Here is a 23,155-nt window from a genome sequence, read left to right on the forward strand (position 1 = left end):
CTCGCGCTTGAATTCTCGATGCTACCAAAACAATACCTAGCAAAAAGAAAACGGATGGACCTTTTAAAACTCTAGTGACGTCACCTGAACGAATTAAGTTTTTTGTCCTTGTCATACTCGATGCCAGGAGCAACCCTCTTCCTCGAACAGTAGGGAGGCAATTGACCTATTTTCGGAGGGCGTACAATAATTTCAGGAAGGATTACCTAGCTTCCACTACTGATCTATGCTTATGCACATCTAGCAGTAGTAATCGACTCATTTTAATTTACAGTTATTTGATTGATTTTACCCAAATCTTATATTATATTTAAATAACAATATTTTTCATCCTATCCAGTCTCATAAATGTTACTGTTAAATCTTTAAAAACATATTAAGTATATACATTACATGTAAATTCCCACTCTGTTTACAAAGACTACATATTATCAATCAAATTGAACATTTAAATAGCCTATTCATTCTACTTAATCCTTTTTATGATCGCTTAAAGACCTGAAATAGAAATTATTTACGAGGAAGCACCACTTTGAAACCATTTGAATAATTTGCAACAAATAACTATTATATAGTTAAAAATAAATCCATAAAAAATAATGGCTTACCTCCAAACGTGTATCACACTCAGGACAACTATTACCGACCAATTGAGTAAACATGTTGATATTTTTGGCCACAGATATATAAATTTTCTAGTGATAGTAGCAATGCAGTAAAATCGGTCATGCCCATAATTAAAAAAAAAAACTAGGATCCAATTTCCAAATAGAAATATTTTTAAAAATAGATTTTAATTATAGTGACAGCTTTTAAATATTACACTAGTAGCCAGTTGAAGGATTTGAAGTTTAATTAAAAACTGCATTGAATTCTGAAAACTTTTGAAACATGCTAATTTTCTCATGGCTTTTTCTTTTTAAATTAAGTACCTAAATACTGAAAGGAGGTTGAGTTTATTGACATTGTGAATTTCTAACAAATGCAAATTTGTTTTTACACTATAATTTTATAGGGCTTACTTATGTCATGTTTAAATTTGTTTTATTTATATTTCAGAATTTAAATAACAAAATCTTAATAGTTCGAGATTTTTCGTGAGAATAACTTTTCTATAATAACGCAATAACTTACAGAAAATGTCATAGATATTTTTTAGATTCATATAATTAAATAAATATCCTCCATACCGAATTGTACATAAACATCATTTTTGCAAAACTTTTTTTTAAATAATTACTTTCCATTTTTTTTATATCTGTTGTAAACATGTTGATATGTTGTACTTCCTATGAGTGTTTTCAAAGTTTTACATAAAAATCGTTAAATCTTGAGAAAAAATCTTTGGACATCAAAGGAGAAAGTGTTATTGCTTACACTCCACAAATATGAACCACGTATATAAAAGGTAACCATATCGCACGGTAAAGTCAACTGGGCCGAGGAGACACGCACGAACGATCCTGTATCCAATTTGAACCGGCAGCCAACTCAATACCCTACCTGGTTTGTTCGTTAATTTCGACATTTATTTACTATCGTTGAAATAAACTTATTAGTGGAAATAATATTTTACGATTAAGTCGGAAGTAATCGTTGTTTTATAAGTAATAATTTGTATTCAGGATAATATGCATAATTTATACTAATATTAAAATTGCAAAAGTAACTCTTCCTGTCTGTTACGCTTTCACGGCTGTCATTGCACTGATTTTGATAAAATTTGATATGCAAAAAGCCAAAAGAAGCCCCAAGGAAGATCATAAGATAATTTTTATTTTTTTTTTTTGCTGGAAAAACGTGTTACGCGTTTCCCCCTCGGGAACAGTGGGAGGGTTTGTGGAGCTCGCCGGTGGCCGAGTGCGCCCCGAACATGAGAATATGGAATACCCACTAAAAAACCAGCGGTACCCTTTCCGTCTTAACGAATAGCGCCACTGGATCGCTTGCGCATTCTACCGTGAAATTTATATACTAACATCTGCCCAACCCTCGAAACGCAGCGAAGTCGCGGGTTGAACTTAGTATAATATAAAATTATGAATGTTGCATATCGTTTTTAATATTTACAACAATTATGAACAAACTAACTACTAACAAGTTAGTACTTGTGTTCATAAGTGCTCAAAATATTATAAACTGTTGAAATTTTATGCGTTTCAATGTAAATTGAATGTTCCGTTCACAATATTTCGACAGTTTAAAATCTGACTAGATTTATTATAAACATATATTTTATAATATATTTAATATCACCGTTACCTGGAAGTTAACATTCAAGTGCAAGGAAGTTAAGCAATACTCGTTAATGTTATTTTATTTCCAATATATATTTTTACATTGTTTTGATTTTGTTTTTATATTAATTGGGTTATTATTCAAAATTATTTTTATTAAAAGATTTCTGTATGTTAACTAACCTAAATGCTGTGACAAATTGTAAGTATGTATAACCTAGTAACCTGAAGCGTTTAATGTAAAATACGTGTAATTTTGTTATTGTTCTATTCAAATAAATCAAAAAATAAAATATCTTTGAAAGCCTAATATACAGAACGTTTTATTCAATGTAATGATATAACTCCCAGTTGGTAGTTAGTTACCAACTTCCTCGACGTCAAAAACACAGGAACTCATTAATGTTTAACGTTCCTAGACAACAAAACGCGACACGTATCGCGAAAATCGCAGCATTGACGGCAATGCTACATCCGTTACAATATTGACAGAGTCCGCAAAAAATGGCGCTCTATGAACGCCAGCTGCCTTTGCACCAACTAATAAATCTTTCCAAGCAATAATGGCGGATCTCTTTTTACTAAATCCAGTGTGCGTACGTGTTGTGGTTCGACTAATGCGTTGTATTATCCTCGTTTATAAATCATTCAGGTCGATACCACGCTTTCAGCTTACCGATTTTACGGTTAAACTTATTAGAGACGAACAACCGATTTTAACAATGAAAAAATATATGCCAATAAAGCTTGCTCCATATTTTATTACACGGATGCCTCCGTACGTGGTTATTTGTGATTTCAATTTCCTCTTTCTTGCTTTACGATATTAATAAGGTTTTTTGCAAATCTGAACATATTTTCAGGTTTTATTGATTCAAGATGATTTTTATCTATACCATTTTAAGTAAAGCCCTTGATCGTCACTACTGGGCAAAGGCTATTTCTTGTTAGAGAGGGTAAGCGCAGGACCAACAGTTTTACTTTATGAAGCAGGAGGGAGTTAATTGACTCTTACAAACATAAGTCTTTTACTGAAAGTTTTTTGACTTAAAGCTCAATAACTTTTAATTAGAGGACCTGAAGATCTACATGCTAATATGCTAGCCACTAAGCCAGCAAGGCGAAAGAATAACATATTTTACGATACAGATAAAGTAGGACAAAACGTAGAAATAACATTATCAAATTCAAAGATTTAAAGTCGACAGATGGCAGTGGCATAACAGAAAATATTATATAGAAGCGATTTGCAATGGATTGCGTAATGTACATTTATCATTTAGGTAGATGAAACAAACGTCTCGCAGCAACAACATAAATCATTAGGCTCGTCCTCCCTAGCTCTGATTCATCGGAGACGCTAAGCGAAATGCGCATTAATAAAAACATTGAAGCGTCTATATTTTGCAATCTAATAGCACGTGACGATAATTTGACATTTACTTAATGTCTCAAGACTACTTATCTGTGAGTGATATTTTCAGGTTCACAGAAAATATAATTTTGTCTAAATGTAGTGTGTTACTATATTGTTCTTCTGAAAAATCTAGTTTCATTATTACTTTCTTTTTTTTTAAATATTTATTGAAAATCGTCTCTCTTAATAATTTATTATAAAAAAGATATTTCGAGAGTAACATTCTAAAGTCATATAAGGTCACTTAGGTCTACCTTAGACAAATAATCAACAAACAAATAATCTAACGATTGGTTTCGCGACCTGAGCACATAAGCTCTAAAAGATGAAATAATACGCATAGTCAATAATATCTACGTTGTTTCCGAGTTGTAATATGTCCTACATTCCTCGACATAATGTCCTCCTGGCCGAATTTTAGCCACGATTGCAATTTAAAATAATAGCCAACTGCCGATGAGATATTATAGTACACTTGTGCACTTTACGCTACAATAATTCTTACACAGTCTCTATCCTCTAACTTGTGTTTTGAGTGTTTTAGACTAAATTTTACACATTCAAAAAAATATTGTAAAAGTATAGTAAAGTCACAGTCTGTCGATATCCCACTGCTATACGGTAGAACCCTGTGAATGTCCCACTACTGGGCCAAGGCCTCCTCTCCCTTTTTGAGAAGAAGGTTTGGAGCTTATTCCACCACGCTGCTCCAATTCGGGTTGGTGGAATACACATGTGGCAGAACTTCAGTGAAATTAGGCATGCAGGTTTCCTCACGATGTTTTCCTTCACCGACAAACATATGATGAATTATAATCACAAATGTAGCACATGAAAATTCAGTGGTGCTTGCCCGGGCTTGAACCCACGATCATCGGTTAAGATTCACGCGTTCTTACCACTAGGCCATCTCGGCTGTACATTACCTTTTTGAGAAGAAGCCTTAGAGCTTACTCCACCACGTTGTTCAATGCTGTTTCGCTAATACACAACTGAACACGAAATTTATGAATAAATAACATGGAAAACATTTTAAATGAAATTGATTAAATCGTATTTCTAATACTAAATAATGACACTGTAGGTAAAAGTAAAAATAAATAATAAAAAAAAACGGGTAGCCGCAAAATTTAATAAAATCCGAAAAACTCTCAAACTTGTCTTACAATTAATTGATCTGCGAGATGAATCGATAAACTCCTTCAAAGTTACTTAATAATAAAGTTTTCATTTACAAAGTAAGATTATGCTTGCAATATTACTTAATATTGCCGACCGTACCATAATTATATTTATCATTGTGAATATGGAGGGATATGAACAAATATAAAAAACTGAAGCTAAGTTAAGGTCATCGTTGCTATTTAAAATTAATACTTTAAAGCAGTAATAATATTTTAAGGAATTTTAGAGGACAAAATTTAGAAGTAATTATATTACTACTGATTTAGAATGTCCGATTTTTAATAAATTTGCAATTTAGAAGTTAGAGATCTAAAGCAATTAAATATGTGTTATTAAAAAAAATACGATGTTATTATATTGAAGCATAAATTAGAATGTTTTCCTTCAAAAATAATATGATTTTGATGTATGTATGCAAATATAACGTATGTATTTCTCTTCTCGTGTGTGCCGCGGCGACGTGTGAATCGTGTATGCACACTGTCTTAATGTCGATTCGTGTAACAAGCTATTATACTTTTCCTATCTTACAAATATTATTCTACCTATAACTTTGGCTCGTGTTCTTGTGAGAGAACCGATCCGACGCTCCTACAAAGAATAGTGTATTCGTGAGTCGGAAAGGCATATATTACGAGGAAACGTAACCCTTCTTTTAATCGCAAGTATAAAGGACCACGAGCGTGCATATACATGTGTGTATGTTCTATGCCTTATTTATTATTATATATTTAAGTTCATTCAATACGTTATTTATTAAAACTTCTTTATTTGAAAGAAGGAGAATGTTTAGAGCTTATTACACCACCGAGCTTTTCTTCACGTTGGTGGATATGCAGGTGACAGAAAATTATTCGTAAGATACAGGATGGCTTTTTACTTTACTCCTGAGGACGAGATAAAAGACCATTGGTAAAATTCCTACGTGACATTCAAAAGTGCTCCTAAATATATTTTTTATTTAATATGGGGAGGCACTCGAGCTAATAGGTTGCCTGGCGGTAAGTGATTACCATCGGCAAGTCGCCAAGGGAATTAAGATGTTATGTCTTTTTTGCCTTACACTTACGAACTTGTCATTCTATCCAACACTTAGCAATAAAACCTGTTGCTGTTTCGCGGTAGATTAAATTAAAAGTAGGCCAACTATCTGGGTAGTCACACATCTTGCACAAAACCGTACCACTAAAAGGAAGTGAGTACCATTGAAAGTATATTTCTGTTTATATAAAATAAAATTTATGTGCTTGTCAATTATGATGTTTCTCGTATTCGCTTGTCGGTTTCGTCTATGAGTAGTCTAGACGTTCTCATTTCCATATGTTTACAGAGCCCATAGTTTGTCACGAAACTGTCTTGACCAGTACCAACTGTGCCAATTCTCCGCGGCTCGCGTTGTATTAATTATGTGTCTGGAAACATCATTAGTTCACACTAGAGACTATTGTAACAGCTGTATACTAGATATGTATCTTCATTAATAGACAAATTGAATTAAAGATAGCATAAAGCACTATTACACATCAGCCGTAATTAAATGTCATTTGTTTCATTTCAAAATGACCTTAATTTCTCGTACAACAAACAAACATTTGTACAAGAGAAAATAATGTCGACCCTATGACAAAACCAGCCTTTATTCGCTCGGCAAGAAAAAATTCCCACCTAATGCGAACACGGACTCAAAGACGAATCAGAGGCGCGAAACACTCGCAATAGCCATTTTATGAAGGAAACAAGTGCTTGCTCATTTTAATATTTCCAACTTCCCTCGACCATGGCGTCATTAAACGACCTAGAAAGAAAGCGTTCCCAGCTAAAATGGGCCGACGGGGATCCCCCTTAAAATATCTCGAGTCCATTGTTATATTTTCTGAACCACCCCGACGCTTTTCACTGTATACCATGTTTTCGGAACCGTTATGTTAAAAGCGATTTATGTGACGTTGATCAGTTGAATTTTTGTTTAGATGTTAAAAAAAATATTTCGTACTTCAATGTATTTTAAGATATTCTATATAAGAGCGAAGAACATGCGGATTCGGAAAAATCATTCCCTTCGTCTACGCAGCGGGATTTAAACCATAAATCAGACGTGTCAAACTGCGACGAAGTAGATATAAATTACTTCCATAGTGGCAGCCTCATTTCAAATTCGTGAAAAACTTCGGGATTCCCGTTCTGAAATTATTGAGTCCAGTCCACTGGAAACCACCTGCTTAGTATGCAAGGTATTATGAACTTTCTGGAAAAATGAAATTACGAACAAGTATAGCCGTGCTATGTACGAAAACTTTTTAATTGTTCATTATGCTTAAATTAGTTTCTTATTCCTTTTTATTACTACCAATAATACAATTAAGAATGTAGGTTATTTTGTGTGTCGTTTTCATCTGATTTTAATACGGGTAACAATACAATTTTGTATGTTAATATTACATTTTAGTACGTACATTAATTACTAAAATATACGTAATACTAGCTTTCTCCCGCTGCTTCGTTCGCGTGTTATGGTTGTTAGGTAGAAAAAAAGGTAAAAATGCTTGAACGTAGTCTTCCTTCCTAAGGGTGCAAGCTTGCTTCATACCAAATTTCAACAAAATTGGTTCAGTAGTGTAGCTGTGAACACGTAACAGACAGAAAAATCATACAAAGAGAATTGATTTCACATTTATAATATTAGTAACGATCATAAGCATACATTGAACAATTAAGACATATTTTTTTAATAGTGGTAATATTATTAATATAAAACCTTTTTCTGATCTTTCCGATAAAATTTAGAACACGATTCTTAGAATGACAGTTCTTGACTTCCATTTCATTAAATAAATGCTACATTCAGTTCATTGAATATATATATTTATTTATCTTTTATTTTGTCTTGTAGTCTCCGCAAACGTGTTGTCCGTGCCTTTGATGTATTTTTGTATTAGAGTTTGGTAGTAAAATATCCTGCCATGTTTTTACCTCCAGGCTACTACTAATCAAGATTTTAAAATGTTCAATGCTAACTTCCTCAAGGTTAAAATTGTTATGTAAAAAATCATAATTATGTTTCCAATAAAACATTTAAATTAAAAAATATATAGATTAATTAAAATATACATATAAATGTATGCTTTAATTTGTATTCTTTTACATTGTATGGACATCACGAAATCGTTGAACCCGACAATGAAATAAAACTCACAAGTCATAACAAATTTCCACCACTGGCCATAAAATAGTTTTACGACACCAAAATCTAGTTACGTTTAGAAACATTTCACGCTTTGATAAAAGAAGAAAATGAAAGCGTTTTATAGTACACCGCACTGCGCCAAGTTAGCAAGTTTCATCTTAAAGGACGTCTAAGAATTGTATCTGTCTCTAGCACTCCTATTTTTTACCTTATACAACGTAACCTATAAAAAACAATAAACAAATATCCCTAAATTTTAATTGACGTATCTATTTTATTTATTTGAACTCACTCAGAAGATAGTGTAATTTGATTTGATCAAAACGTTTAGAAATTACGTATGTATGTATAATTCGATGTCACGTTAAAAAAGTCCACGGAAAATGACAAATATAATAACATTGTTTCTAAAGATTTTTCCAAAAAGTTTCCATATAAAATTCAAAACAAGTTTGTTGAAGTCATTGGTTATCTATCTGTTATTGTTTACAAATTGGTAAAGAAAGAAAAGAGATCGCTTAAACGATCCTCGAATGAATTTAGTCCTCCGATCACCTATATATATGACGACACTCAATATGTTATTGTAAATTTACATTTTAATTGTTTCTAAAGATAAAATACTGAGAGAAAGAAATTTTAAATTTATTAAGAGTTACCTTTTCAAACGTCAAAATTACTGTTGTGAAAGAAGATTTTTTAATAACCTAAAAAAGTTCAGACGCATTACAATGATGCGAGGTTATTATATTATGTACATGTTATTATATATAGTAGAGCCATTATTTTTCATAATTTTACCGCTTTTAAAACTGACTTAAAAAAATAGGAGGATCTCAATTTGGTTGAATGTTCTTCGGCTTTAGCTTAGTAAAAAATATTTCAATAAAGCTGTTTGTAGCGTGTGTATGTTACTATAGATTGTGAAGCGATTTTGTTAAATAATTTTTTAGTAATCAGGATTATATATCAAACCTAAATAGATTAGGTTTCTATCTAAATTATCTGGAACAAAATTTTTTAATTACAGTGCTGTCACATAAGCATTCATTTAACAGTTTCGGCATGTTATTTCCTCTGACTGATGATTTTGAAACAAAAATAAAGCACAAGCTTGGCTTTGAGCATGCTATCTTTGGTAACGGCTTTTAACAGTTGTAGTAAGTACATATAAAATATTTTAATAGGTAAACCAATTGATTTTTTTCCAATTTTTTTTTTATTTTTCCATTTTTGGTGTAAGCAAGCGAGTAGCGTGGGTTAAGACAATTTTACACAAAACATACTCAAACTTCAGTATTATAAAAGCATTTGAAACTAGCTTTTTATCTACTAATTAGTTTTATAATTTATTGAAAAATAATACATAGAAAAATTAATAAAACTTGTGGACCAAATCATCCAAATCATCATCATCAATCATTTTGCTGGTTTCAAGAAATAGAGGATAATAAAGATATATATCCTGTCTCAAGCTATATATTCATACTTATATAGTAACATTTACTTCAAACATGTTCTACATGACCGTACCCATGTTCATTGAAGCTTCAGAGACTTGACTCACCGAGGTTGCCTGCATAGCTCAATAAAATTTAACGGGGCATCTGTCCACTTATTACAAGCATACTACAAGAGTAATAAATCTTTGACGATATTTTGAAGCTGAAATAGACGGAATACGATGCATTATGCATTATACTTGTACATTATCGTATACGTAAGCAAAAACTTTGTTAAATTGATATACGAAATAAAAAGTCGGTTTAGACGGAATAGTATTTTCGTTTTAGTAAAACAGAAGAAAAAAAACTTTTTTTTCAAGTCTGAAGAAATTAATTAATAATGTTTTATATATAAATTTACAAACAAAAACCTAGCAAATTGGCTCCATGACGGCTTAAGACCTGAAAAAATTATGAAGTCTAGAATTTTATATTAAGAACAGAAATGATTTTGACAGTCTTTGTTCTTTAGTTACTTAATATGAGTTAATATTTGTTTCGAAATATGAAATTATGTTCTATGGCAATGAGCTTAAAAGAACTAGTTTGTGTTTATTAACAAATCTTTGGCGAAGATTTTCTCAACATTTTCGTCCGAAAAATTGTTTAAAGCAATGCGAAGAAGCAGCAATAAACATAGAATCTTAATATTTCCGATGCCTATAATCAAGAAAACTGAGTCGAGTTCTTTAGTTAAAAAAAGATATAATATTCCGATTTTACAATCTTAGATATTCATAAAGTAATAATTTGACAGACTAAAAAAATAATTTCTAAAAAAATAAAAAAACTCTTATTTATGAGGTTGAAAAGAATAAAAACCTCTGAGGAAATTATTGTGGGCTGAAACTGCAGTTTCCAAAGCCATAAAATAAAAAAAAACTTGTCGAATTATATAGATTGTTTACAATAGAATCGGCACGTACGTATAACATTCATTTTATAAAATGACACTGAAACGCGTGACGAATCGAGCGTATGTCTATTTTCGTTATGAATAAATTTTTTAACAACCTTGACTTGCATTTAAAATTAACAAATGACAGATTTTTTGTACCTTCTTCATTTACAGTAATGATGCAACATACCGTATTCCAAATGTAAATCATTGGAATATTTTTCAAGCATTGCAAGGCTGAGAGCCGAGATGGCTAAGTGACTTGATCGTTTAATTTGTGGTGGTTTGATCCAGCCCGTCTTGATAGGTACTACCCTCTTATCTTATATTCTACCGCCAAGCAGTAATACTTATATTGTTGTGATCTGATTTGAAGGCTGTATGAGCCAGCCTAACTACAGGCTCAAGGAGAATAACATCTTAGTTCCCAAGGTTGGTCACACATTGGTGATGTAAGGGAAATCTATGGGTGGTGGATAGAGTTAACTTTTGACATTGAAACAAATAAACAAAAACATTAACGTTTTTATAATATAAAAAAAATATTACAGTCAATGAAATTTAATTATAAGTTAATTTATAGAATATTTTGGAAAGCAGCTATTTTAACATAATCGTATAACATTATAATTATATTATCACCATGATAACTTCAATGATTGCACAATACAAGACTTTGTAAGAAATACTATTTGCGTTCATTTTTCTATACGGAATGCGAACGTTCCTTAAATAATATTTTAAACTACGCAAAAATGACAGGCAGATGCGACATTGTGTTATAAATATTATTTAAATTAACAATTTCATTTCAGTGTTAGTGGTGCTTTATAACGTAATAATAATAATAATAAAATCATTATTTCGAGAGTTATAAATACAAACAAAGAGTAAAAAGACAAAAATTACAATAATAATATTTTACAGATTTTACATATTATAAGAACAAACGCCTTTCTTTTCAAAATTTTAATCGAGTACTTTAGTTTGTTTAATTTACTTGTATGACTGATATGCATCCAAAATTAATAATAATCTGCAATCTATGATTTAAATAGATCTTATAAACGTTCCAAACGATATATCGATCTTCACCATAACCAGACTACCAATCTTTCAATTCTTTTTGATTCAGGCGATCTTTTGATGCCAATTTTGTTTTATATTTTTTACTGAAAATTGTAATAAGTGTAATAAAAAAAGTTATATTTAAAATTTAAATTAATAATAAAACATAAATAAATGAATTACTGGTGGTAGGGCTTTGTGCAAGCCCGTCTGGGTAGGTACCACCCACTCATCAGATATTCTACCGCAAAACAGCAATACTTGATATTGTTGTGTTCCGGTTTGAAGGGTGAGTGAGCCAGTGTAATTACAGGCACAAGGGACATAAAATCTTAGTTCCCAAGGTTGGTGGCGCATTGGCTATAAGCGATGGTTGACATTTCTTACAATGCCAATGTCTAAGGGCGTTTGGTGACCACTTACCATCAGGTGGCCCAAATGCTCGTCCACCTTCCTATTCTATAAAAAAAAAAAAAATTATTTAAAAAAAACAGGGGCCATGAAATAGTTTGATTTCGTCATAAAATTTGTAATTTACATAAATATATATAATAATGTTTAGCGACTTCCATCGTAATACATCGATTGATTGTTGGACTGTTGGCACACTACCTGGATAACATTTCAATCGTATTTACTTCGAGACTTTGTATTAAATTAATTATTAATTTTGGCTGTTAGTTAGTAATCGTATGAGTATGATCATAGAATACTTTCTTTTTGTTTCTCTTGTTTTATATAACCACTAAACGTTACCATCTCCGAGGTTAGACACGAACAAATTTTGATTTTTATTAAATATGAGCGCGCTGAAACCATAAACATATAAATAAAATTCATAGTATAATATCCTATTCTACTAATTGTATGTAAAAACTAATCGACGCACTTGTCTTTTAATGATGATATAATTGTTATTTGCCAATTGATAAAATGAAATCGTGTCTATGATTTTCTAATGTTACTATTTTAAATCACATTAAATTTATTGTTTAATAATCGTAATTACTTTAACGATTATTGTTATATTTTATTAACTAGTCAAAATGATAATTTAGTATAATCAAGGTTGGGAATAGTTACCACTTGAGGTAACTTTGGATGAATTTATTACTACTCAAATAGTGATTAGGGTAATTATACAATTTAATCGATTAATATTCAAAAGTTTGCTGTATGTCTATCGATAGTAACGATACAAAATTAAGGACATTATAAATTTGATATTAGTAGCTCGATGCACAAGATGACGTAACGGTTAGATACTTTTGTTGGATATTTTTTTGAAATACAAAATGGAGTAGTTTATTTAAATACAGACGTATTAAAAGAAGAAATAGTAAAAAAAATATGTCAAAAGTTGTTTTTGAAATTATATCATAGAGTAAAAAGTATTTATTAAGTCCCATTAGTGCGATTAATTCTATAATGTTAAAATTTCCGCGATAGTATATCAAAGATAATGAACGATTTATTGTGGCTAATGTACAAAGAAATGTTCCATTCCCTAGACAATAGAAGGTCAGTATGCATCATGTCAATAGTATTCGCCTTGGCAGTAACGCTAGTCAGAAAGATTTGGCTCATTGACAACTGTGCGCGCGGCGTCGTGACTAAAATATTCATTCCTATGACAAATTTAAAATATATTGTTTTCAGGACTCCATAATGTCGTTTATCGAGTGCACAAATGTTTAATTAACAAATTGTAAATATCTCACTGCGAAAAGAAGGAATGAAAAGGGATGAACGTCAGCATCTTTTTGATGAGAAAGCTGGCTCCAGAAGGAAGAAGAAGATTGTGGAAGATTTTTCATCCGACCCATACAGGTTATCTCGTGATGCTTACCACGAATTATAAAAACAAATTGACTAGTAACGCTATGTGCTGCGCTGTGTGGAAATTTATTCTTATGTTGTTGGCCCATTGACTACGTAAGAAATTATTAATATTTGTCACAGTCCATGTTTATAAGCGCTGGTAATCATTTATTATCATATGAAAAATAAAATTAAAGAAGAAAGTGATCAAAAGATAAAGACTACGTATAAATTATTTATCAGTTTAATTTCGTTTGTAGTGATGATAAAACCTGTTAAAACCGTTCGTCGTCGACATAATTTCATTATAAAACTATAGAAAAAATATTCTGTTTAGACTTTGTAACCCATTTATGACAATCACTTTATATATATATATAAAAGATTATTACTTTAGTAAATAACAATTTGTAAATTATATATATATAATATATAATTTACAATTGTAAATTATATATATATATATAATATATATAATTTACAAATTGTTATTTACTAAAGTAATAATCTTTTAAACAAATTAAACTGGAAATTTATTGATGTCAAAAAAGTCGAAAAAGTATTAAATTTGTATTTATATATGTATATCGAAAGGGACGTAATATCATAGTTCCCAAGGTTGGTATTGTTGGTTGGCACATCAACGTGTAAGAAACGTGTAATATTTCTTACGGCAGAAATTTTTATGGGCGGAGGTGATCGCTACCATCTGGTGGCCCATCTATATATGGATAGGTATATCCAAGTGTACCTAAATTATTTTAAAAAAATGCAACATATTCAAATCAGTCTCGTTAATGGAAGTGTGTGGGTTCGCTGAATTTTTAGAGAGATATTCTCCTATCTGGCTTGCATTTACTTACAGTAAATTGTGTTATCGATTTTAATTAAATGCCATCAATTGTCCCGTAATTGCAAGTAATCGTTTAATATATTTTTTTTAAATAAAAGATAATATATCAATTATTCTAAAACACTTATAAAATACTAAAACTTTAAAATATTTTACGTTTTATTAATTAATTAATTTTAATCGTACTTTGTAAATAGTCTCTGAAATTTATTTAGTTATTTTTGAGAATGTCAAATAGAAATCGATAGCAAGTCAATATATTTCTAGAAGCATTTTTGTATATGATACTTTAGAGTTTTGCAGTCGATTTTTCAGTGAAGGCTCTAGTTGTCTTCGCTAAGTGAACTGTTATTTATTACCTAAATAATGTAATAATAACGCTTTTCAAATCCTTCGTACTCAACCTTAGTTTTGAATTTATATATAAACTCTAACACGTTAAGTAATTGCTCACCTATAAGTTACATACTTTTACTATTTTTTATTTAACACGCAACTGTATTGTTTCTTAACTGCAGGTATATAATAAAACACATACATATTTCTCATGTACAAATACTATCAAGAATCGAGCGCAGTAAAGGCCTTAACACCTGATCCAGTTGTCTTCGCTATACGAACAGTTATTTATTTATTTTTTAAATAATATGCTACGACCGCTTTTGTATTTAAATATTTGAACGCTTGGTTTTAGTTTCTTATGTATGTATAAATTTTAACATGATAATGTAGAATACATAATTTCAGACGTATTTTATTTCACATTTATATTTTCTTAATTCAACTTTTATGTAATGAAAAACCTAAAATTTTAGATTTAGAAATAGCAGTAAATTATAATAGAAAATTATTTTGCTCGCGCGGCTAATGCGCGCCGCCTCTATGAATGTGTCATTACCATTTTTATCGCTAACCTACTTACACGTATTTAATAAAAATACGAATAATGTCAGTTAACGTATTTTAGGATTGGAGTTTTATAAATTTGCTATTGTTCAAAGTTAAAAATTAACAGTTTTATTTTAGTTGTTCAAGTTTGTCAAAAATTAACCATGAACACAAAAGTGTTTCAATACTTTTTAAAATTATTCATTTACGTGATATGCTGATCTTTCTTCAAAATAAGTACACAGCTTATTTTAAAAAAAATGCATTTTAAACTAGAAGAATATCGTAATTATATTTCATAAGAGTTATACGTAATGGTTTTTTTTTTTTAGTTTCATTTGTATAAAGATTCTTTTAAATAACTTTTATTCGTAATTGTAAATTTAATAATAATTTCCATTTTCACTTAGATATTACCCAAACAATTTTGTTACAAATAGTTTTTACACGTGTATATAATACATTAAAATGAATTGACGGTAGACAATTAACTAGAAAATCCATTTATTTCGTGACGAAATAATTTACGAGCGCGTTGAGTGCTTCTCTAAGCAGTTTATGAGGTGGTACTAATGTTACGACTTTTTTATGAAACTGTAAAGACATTGAAAAACGTTCAGGTAATAATAATAAGACTGGACAAAAGTAATGTTTAACCTAAATCATTAAGAGGTTTCTTATTAATGATCTCTTAAACACATTTTATATGCCTTTATATACAAAACATTTTCGTAAATAGTGCCTATATATTTATTCGAGTAATATTTTTGTACGTTTTATGTTTTTACTGTACGCTTGAATCTTTCGTGATATTATGCATTATGTATTTTAGAATTCTAGTTTTTATAGCAATTTTGTCTCTTTTTTTCTTTTGATTTTGCCTTTTATAAATAATAATAAAAAATAAACAAAAAAAATATATATGTGTCATTTAACAATATCTTAACAAAATGTTTAATAATAATATGTTTATTAAAATAATTATTAATTTATGATTAAATTTAATCAAGGTTAGTAAATATTAAAACAAAAAACCAGAGTAACAGTCAAATCACGGTTTATCTTAGTTTGGAGGGAAATTTTTATTAATATATTGTACCTTCTTCCTTTTTGTACAAATAAAGATTTTTTTTTATGTAAAAATCTATGAGTCAAATCTCAACTAAATCTAGAAGAAAAATATAAATAAGAAATGCCTTACCTTAATCTCGTTTGTGTTGAGTTTCCCGTCACCAGAGCACGTATCACTAATGTCCCAGAAAATCCACCATTTCTCTAATGACAAGCAGTTCCAAAGGGCAATTTACCCTCCGAATGGTAATGCTCCAAGTTTTAGAATCAGTCTGTTTATTGTATTCACAACCCAAGGGAAATTACAGATCAAAGTTCTTAGCGTAACATACACAACCTTTTATCTTTTCAACGTTAAAAGACAGTAAAAAGTGAACTACACGAGTTCTATCTACGGACATTTATTCTTAAACGTATTTGTATAAATATATTAATATAACTTTTAATTAATTCACAACTTACAGAGTATTACAACCAATTATTTATTGATAAGTACATTTGGCCATGAGAGGAACGCACTCCACTTTTAATCATCACAACCACGATAGCTCAACATCAGTCTAAAATCAACTGCTTAACAGAATAAATATCTCTCGCTACATAGCTTTCACTCGATAATTTGTAAATACATTTAGCTAAACGTTATTCACAACACTGTAAGAGGTAAACATTGAATATTTCCAGATATTTACATTGCGTTAACTTTTCGGTTGATCCGAGATAATTCACATATCAAATCACTTCGTCACACGGAACACACATTTCGGTAAATGGTCATATTTTACGAATAGTTAATTTGATTATTGTTTTTGGCACTGTCGAATTTATGTTCCCCACGTGAAGTTTGACGCGGTCAACGGGACGCGAGAGTTTCATCCACTGAACATGCCGCTATACTTTGTCTATTTATAAATAGTTACATCTATCGTGAAATGTGACGGCCCGTTTACAAAGCGCGATGAGCCGCCATAGTTCGGAGGACGGCGATGAATGTCAGGTAATGTCGGAACTGTCAGTGAAACTGTGTTTTCAGTTTTCGGGTACGACGTGTGTGCCGTACTGTTTGTGCTGTGTTACTAGAGGCACGCGTTCTACACTGCAACTCCTGAAAGGCGAAACCTGTTGAAATAGGACGGTTTAATGCGTGCGAAGAAGATAGCACTACGTTTCGCGGCACCGTGCCAAGTTTCAGGCGCTTATTTTGCTACGAGCACGTGTGTGCGTGAAAAGCTGCGTGCCTACGACCAGTGAATCGGTGTTAGTGAGTTGTGGAAAACTCTCTTAGGGTGTTTTCATAAGCGTGCAAATTTTCTCGCTTTTTATAAAAGCTTTCATAAAAATAACTTCATATTAAATTTATGATATTTTCTCTGAATTGTTTATAAAAAAACTTATTTTTATATACATAACATTTAAGAAGCTACCAAAATTGATAATCGTCTCATTTCTTACTACAATAATATAGTTATTATAAAAAAGCTTTCTAAATAAAAAATATATACTAGTAAATCTATAATAAGTTTTACAACTGAACAATGAACAAAAGTTAATAATTATAGTAGACCATTAAAAAAGAGTTCCACGAAAACGCCTAACGATAACTAGGTTTAAGAATCGAAGGTGTTGTAGTAAGAATTAATCAATTGAAAGTGGTTCGAGACCAATATAAACAAAGGATCACACAGACGCGGGGAGTGATGAAACGGCACGCACGTCGTAAGCTGTAGGCCTTTACACGAGAGCTGAAACGAGACGACACTACGCAAGTGCGCACGCAGAAGTTCAATACCCCCACGCCACCACACTCACACCCGTAGATCAGGCGACCGCCTCTGACAGCGATGTAACGACGTACCCTTCATTATAATGGGAATCAATCGGCAAATTCGGACTAACGGGCACACGCATTGCAATAGCTGATCGATATATTTTCACTGAAATTTGCGAAGGCTTTAGAAACAGTACATTATTTACTTTGTTTATTCTTCTTTAATGATTGATAAATTCGTTAACAAATATAACACAAAGATTTAAAAACAAAATTGATATTTGATGTATAGGAAAATATCCTGAGATAATATCAATTTACATTAAAAATTATTATTATTCGGGTGAAAGAATCGAAAACAACTAAACAAACAATAAAAACATTTACAACATTAAGGTTTATAAGTTATATTTGTTAATGCGATTTCATTAGATCTTTTTGATCTTTCTCCAAAGTGGGGACACTTCATACGGACCCGTTAAGAAGACTCAAGTCCGTTAAGAAGCTTACAGCATACTCTATGAGTGTAAGCCTGAAACTCTTCACTTGAAACAACTATCCTTTGAAGTACAAATCTTATTCAGCGGCTCTTGACAGTTATAAATTTATTCTATAATAAATAATGCAATAACACCTGGACTGAATTATGGCTTTTTCAAAGACCGTTATCCAGGAGTATCCGGAGTATGCAGGAGTGCAATCACGAGTACATCAGCTCTGATGGTATGAACTGAGAAAGCTACGACAACGACCTTAAGCAATGAACGGTGGTCATACTTAATAGAATCTAGCCAACTACTGCACTTGGCACTTTCTATTCCATTACTACCTATTACTATTAACCCGACCGGATTCTAAATCCGATACGACCGGAAAGATTTGAGGTGGCTGTTATATTAATAAAAAAATCTTGATTGTTAAATCCATCATTTTTTATGGACCCAACCCCAGCCTTAATCTAGTTGGGATCTACAGTCTTATAAACGACATATAGAACAGCGAGACAAATTAAAATATATTAGTTAACCTTTAAAACTACTATTACACTAGTAAAAACTAGAAAAGAGCTAATGAGCTAATCAGTCAAACACTTTCCAAACAAAAAAACTAAATAAAAATCGGTACATCCGTTTGGGTGCTACGGTGCCACACATTGACTTAACCATACAGACGCTACACTTTTTGCCTCGGCGGTTGAATTGTAGATTCAAAACGCTTATTACTTGACTTCAATAAAGTATATATTTTGATTTTAATGTTTGCATAGACTACGTAAAGAAACTAGTAAATTAATTATTTTGGTATTGTTTTATTTTATATAAATAGACGTTATATTTTGTTGAAATAATAACTTCTTGTGCGTCTACATAGTTTCCGTTTGTTTGTATTTTAAAGATATTAGATATACCAATTATAACTTCACGGCTTAATTAAATCTTGTCAGATATTTTGACGCTAAAGACAAAGCTTAGACATTAAAGAAGTTTCATTCATTCCTTTTTAAACTTTATAGCGTTTTTAAAAACTTTGATAATGACCTTTATATCTGAAAAAAACTTAACATACATTAAATAAAGTAACTAATGTACAAACGCACAAATTTTCGCGTTTATTATTATTAACATACAACAATTTAAAAAATAAAAGTTTTGTATATAAACAGTTAATATAAGAAAATGCTATTGAAAGAGTACCTAGTTTTGAGAAAAAAACAGTTAACTTAGCATCACTTCACTTAACCGTCTATGAACAATAAATTCAAGTTATTCAACAGTAAAAAATATATATGAAGAAAATTTTATTAAAACACAAATTAAATACCATACCAAGTTCACATCGTTCACGGAATTCACGGCGATGTTACAAAGATGCACACTTATATTACTTATTAAATAACAATGCAATGCAATTATATTATATTCTTAGTGAGCGTCTACGTCGCGGGGAAGGAGCAATTGTGAAAAATTGCAATCAATCGGGGTGATAGCTTAGAAGATCTCGTGATGAGTGCTATTTCGCTTACAGTAACAGCCTGTGAATGTCCCACTGCTGGGCTAAGACTTCCTCTCCCTTTTTGAGGAGAAGGTTTGGAGCGAATTCCACCACGCTGCTCCAATGCGGGTTGATGGAATACACATGTGGCAGAATTTTAGTAAAATTCAAGCATTCTAACCGCTGGGCCATCTCGGCTTATATATAAGATATACGAGTCTATAATACAAAATTCTTTTTTTATACGTTTGACAGCTATTGGCGAAATTTAGTGTTGTCAATAAAAAAACAATTTAAATTATGTTCGAAATATTAATTGGAGTAAAATTCAAAAAATAAACGTACGTCAGTCCTTGGAGAAATAAATAAATGTATATAATAATAACATAAAGTTATAGTATATTTATAATTTGTGCAATGACAAAGTATTGTGGGATATAAATTTACGAACGACTAAAGTGAACATGAAAAAACGCCACCTCGTTCCAGGTTACAGGAACAGATTTCCTTCCGACCGCGTAAATCATCCCCACAAAGGCGTAAATGAGAAAAAGCTGCAATTTATTTCGCTGCTCAAAGTACCGCGGTTTGCAGCGACACGCTAATCCATACATATTATCGTGAAACTGTAACGAGACTATATTTTAGCAACATTTTTTTTATTTATGCTATAATACCAAAGTAATAAAATATATTCCGATGTTCGGGACGCACTCGGCGTCTTGGACACGGGCGAGTCCCACATACCCTCCCACTGTTCCCATGGTTCCCCCACGCGTCATGCTTTTTCCAGCGTGAAAAAAAACTCTTCATTCTGCATTCTTTTTTTACCTTTTTTCATATTACTTGGAAGTCGAATTTCGAAAGTGCTTGTAGGAACTTTGATAGGATAGTGTATATTTTGATTTGATTTCTATCGATACATTTTTTATCAAATAGTCGTGTACACCTGTGTTCCCTTCGGAAATGAAGATAAATATCTTCATTTTTTTTTTGTTTTTACACTTTAGACTTGTTGAGAGAAATACTCTGCTAATGACATTCATAATAGAGAAGAGAACACGTAGGATTCAAATTTGGAAGAGTTTTTTTAATGAACATGAGTAGAAACTATGCAGTGTAACAGTAGATATCTAGAGTAACATGATAACGCTTGCCTTTGTCACCTATATATTTGTTGTCAAACTTGTTTAACGTGATACGTCAACGAATAGATGATAATTACTTTAAAAAATATTCTCATAAACAGTAACATTACAAATTTATCTTTAGTACAGCTGTTATACTGCCTCGTTGGTCTATTAGCTAGAAATAAGACCACTGACCTGGAAGTCCTGAGTTCAATTCCCAGGTCGGGCCAATAAAAGTTATTGGGTTTTTCTGTCAGAAAATTCTCAGTACCAGCTCGGAGTCTGAAAGTTGGAAGTGTGTACACTCCCGTGCAACGGAAAGCACGTAAATCCATTGGTCCTGCGCCAGAACTCTTTCCGGTCGTGTCGGACTGTCGTCCCGTCGGACTATGAGATCTAGAGATGTAAAAATGTACAAACACAGGTGCACTCTCTATGAGTGCACCTGTGTTTGTGCACACACTTGTGCACTATAATATCTCCTGCACAGTTGGCTTATGAATTATTGAATATTTCATAAATATTTTATGACAGCTGCTACCCGATGTCTATAAAGTTTTAAAAAACTGGCTAGTACTCGACATGCATGGCAAAGACTATATAATCTTTTTCTTGCAATTAATTATCCGATACGACTCGCTATCCATCTATTTCACATTGATAGTAGTATGCCGAAAACTAAAGATTTACTTATAAATACTTACGAGCTGTGGACAAGTAGAATAAGGGTATATATATATAAAGATAATCGTAAAAAGAAAAAAACTTGTTGCAAGTAACCTACGCGAGCGTACGCAGAATAACTTATGAAAGTTTTGTCACAAACAGATGAATGGCTTAGGCAAGCATAGATGACAAACATACAAACATTTTTTATTTATTTATATAGAAGATATGAAGAAAATATTTAAAAAAATACGTCACGTCACGGTGTAATAAACATCTAACGTAAAAATTTCCACATTTGTAATATTAGACGGTCCCATTACATTTTTTATAACGTTTTTATAGTATAGGTAGGTATCCACCTATACTATAAAAACGTTACCATATCGCATTGTAAGAAATCTTATTCATCGCTTCCATCGCTAATGCGCCACCAACCTTTCAAACTAAGATGTTATGTCCCTTGTGCATGTTATTACACTGGCTCACTCACCCTTCAAACCGGAACACAACACCAAGTACTGCTGTTTTGCGATAAAATATCTGATGAATGGGTGGTACCTACCCAGACTAGCTTGCACAAATCTCTACCACCAGTTACGTAAACAAAAAGGTAACTTGTAGAATTTTATAGAATAAGCTCTCAAAGTAAAGTCTATACATATATGAATACGAGATGTGCATTCACTAATAAATTATGCAAGAACCATTGACCTGTGTACTCGTATGCAGATATAATTATCATTAACCAATAGCAAGCAACGGTATATAACACAAATTGTATCATTGTAATTAATTTTTACTAGTTTCCGCCCGCGGTTTCGCCCGTGTGAGGGGGGAAAGGTTTTCGGTACCCTATATCCTTTTTTGTGCCCCTGACAAAGTGTATGCAAAATTTCATAATGATCGGTTGAGTAGTAAAACATGAAAGAATAAAAAATGAACAAACTCATTTTTGCATTTATAATATTAGTAAGAATACGATGTATACAATACATATATGTATACTTAGAAATTATGGATTATTTTTTATCATGATTTGATTCATGATTAGACTGATGTAATTCGTGATTTAAAAAAAAAACGACCTGACAAGATCTCGCTGGGCATTGACCTCGATTAATTATATCAGACAAATGCAGGTTTCCTTACGATGTTTTCTTTGGTGGTGAAGGAAAACGTCACAAGAACGCCTCATATGAACTATAAATACAAAATTAAAAAATTAAGCTTATGAAAACTTGGTTGGCTTGCCCGGATGTGAACCCGTAGATTTCAGCTAGGATCCACGTATTCGTATTTATAATATATATAATCAAAAGTGAATAACTAGTAATTCCGGATTAAAACCCATAACCGTTGATTACTATCCATTTGTTATATTCTACTGAGCCAACACGGTTCTTAAGACATGGAAGAATGAATGAATAGAAGATTTGGATAATAAAAATAATCAAAAGAAGAAGAACTAC

The 23,155-nt window shown here is 31.5% G+C and overlaps 1 protein-coding gene across 3 annotated transcripts in view; it reads right to left on the minus strand.

Moving 5' to 3' along the window:
* Nucleotides 1-17,015, minus strand: part of LOC126775760 (zinc finger protein 541) — a 239,789-nt gene extending 222,774 nt beyond the window's left edge. For all 3 annotated transcript variants that reach the window (XM_050497844.1, XM_050497843.1, XM_050497842.1), the window contains exon 1: nucleotides 16,258-17,015. The gene's annotated coding sequence lies outside the window, so the exon portion shown is untranslated. The remainder of the gene's footprint in view (nucleotides 1-16,257) is intronic.
* Between the last annotated feature and the right edge of the window lie 6,140 nt (nucleotides 17,016-23,155).

Source organism: Nymphalis io, chromosome 19 (assembly GCF_905147045.1).
Source record: "Nymphalis io chromosome 19, ilAglIoxx1.1, whole genome shotgun sequence".
NCBI lineage: Eukaryota > Metazoa > Arthropoda > Insecta > Lepidoptera > Nymphalidae > Nymphalis > Nymphalis io.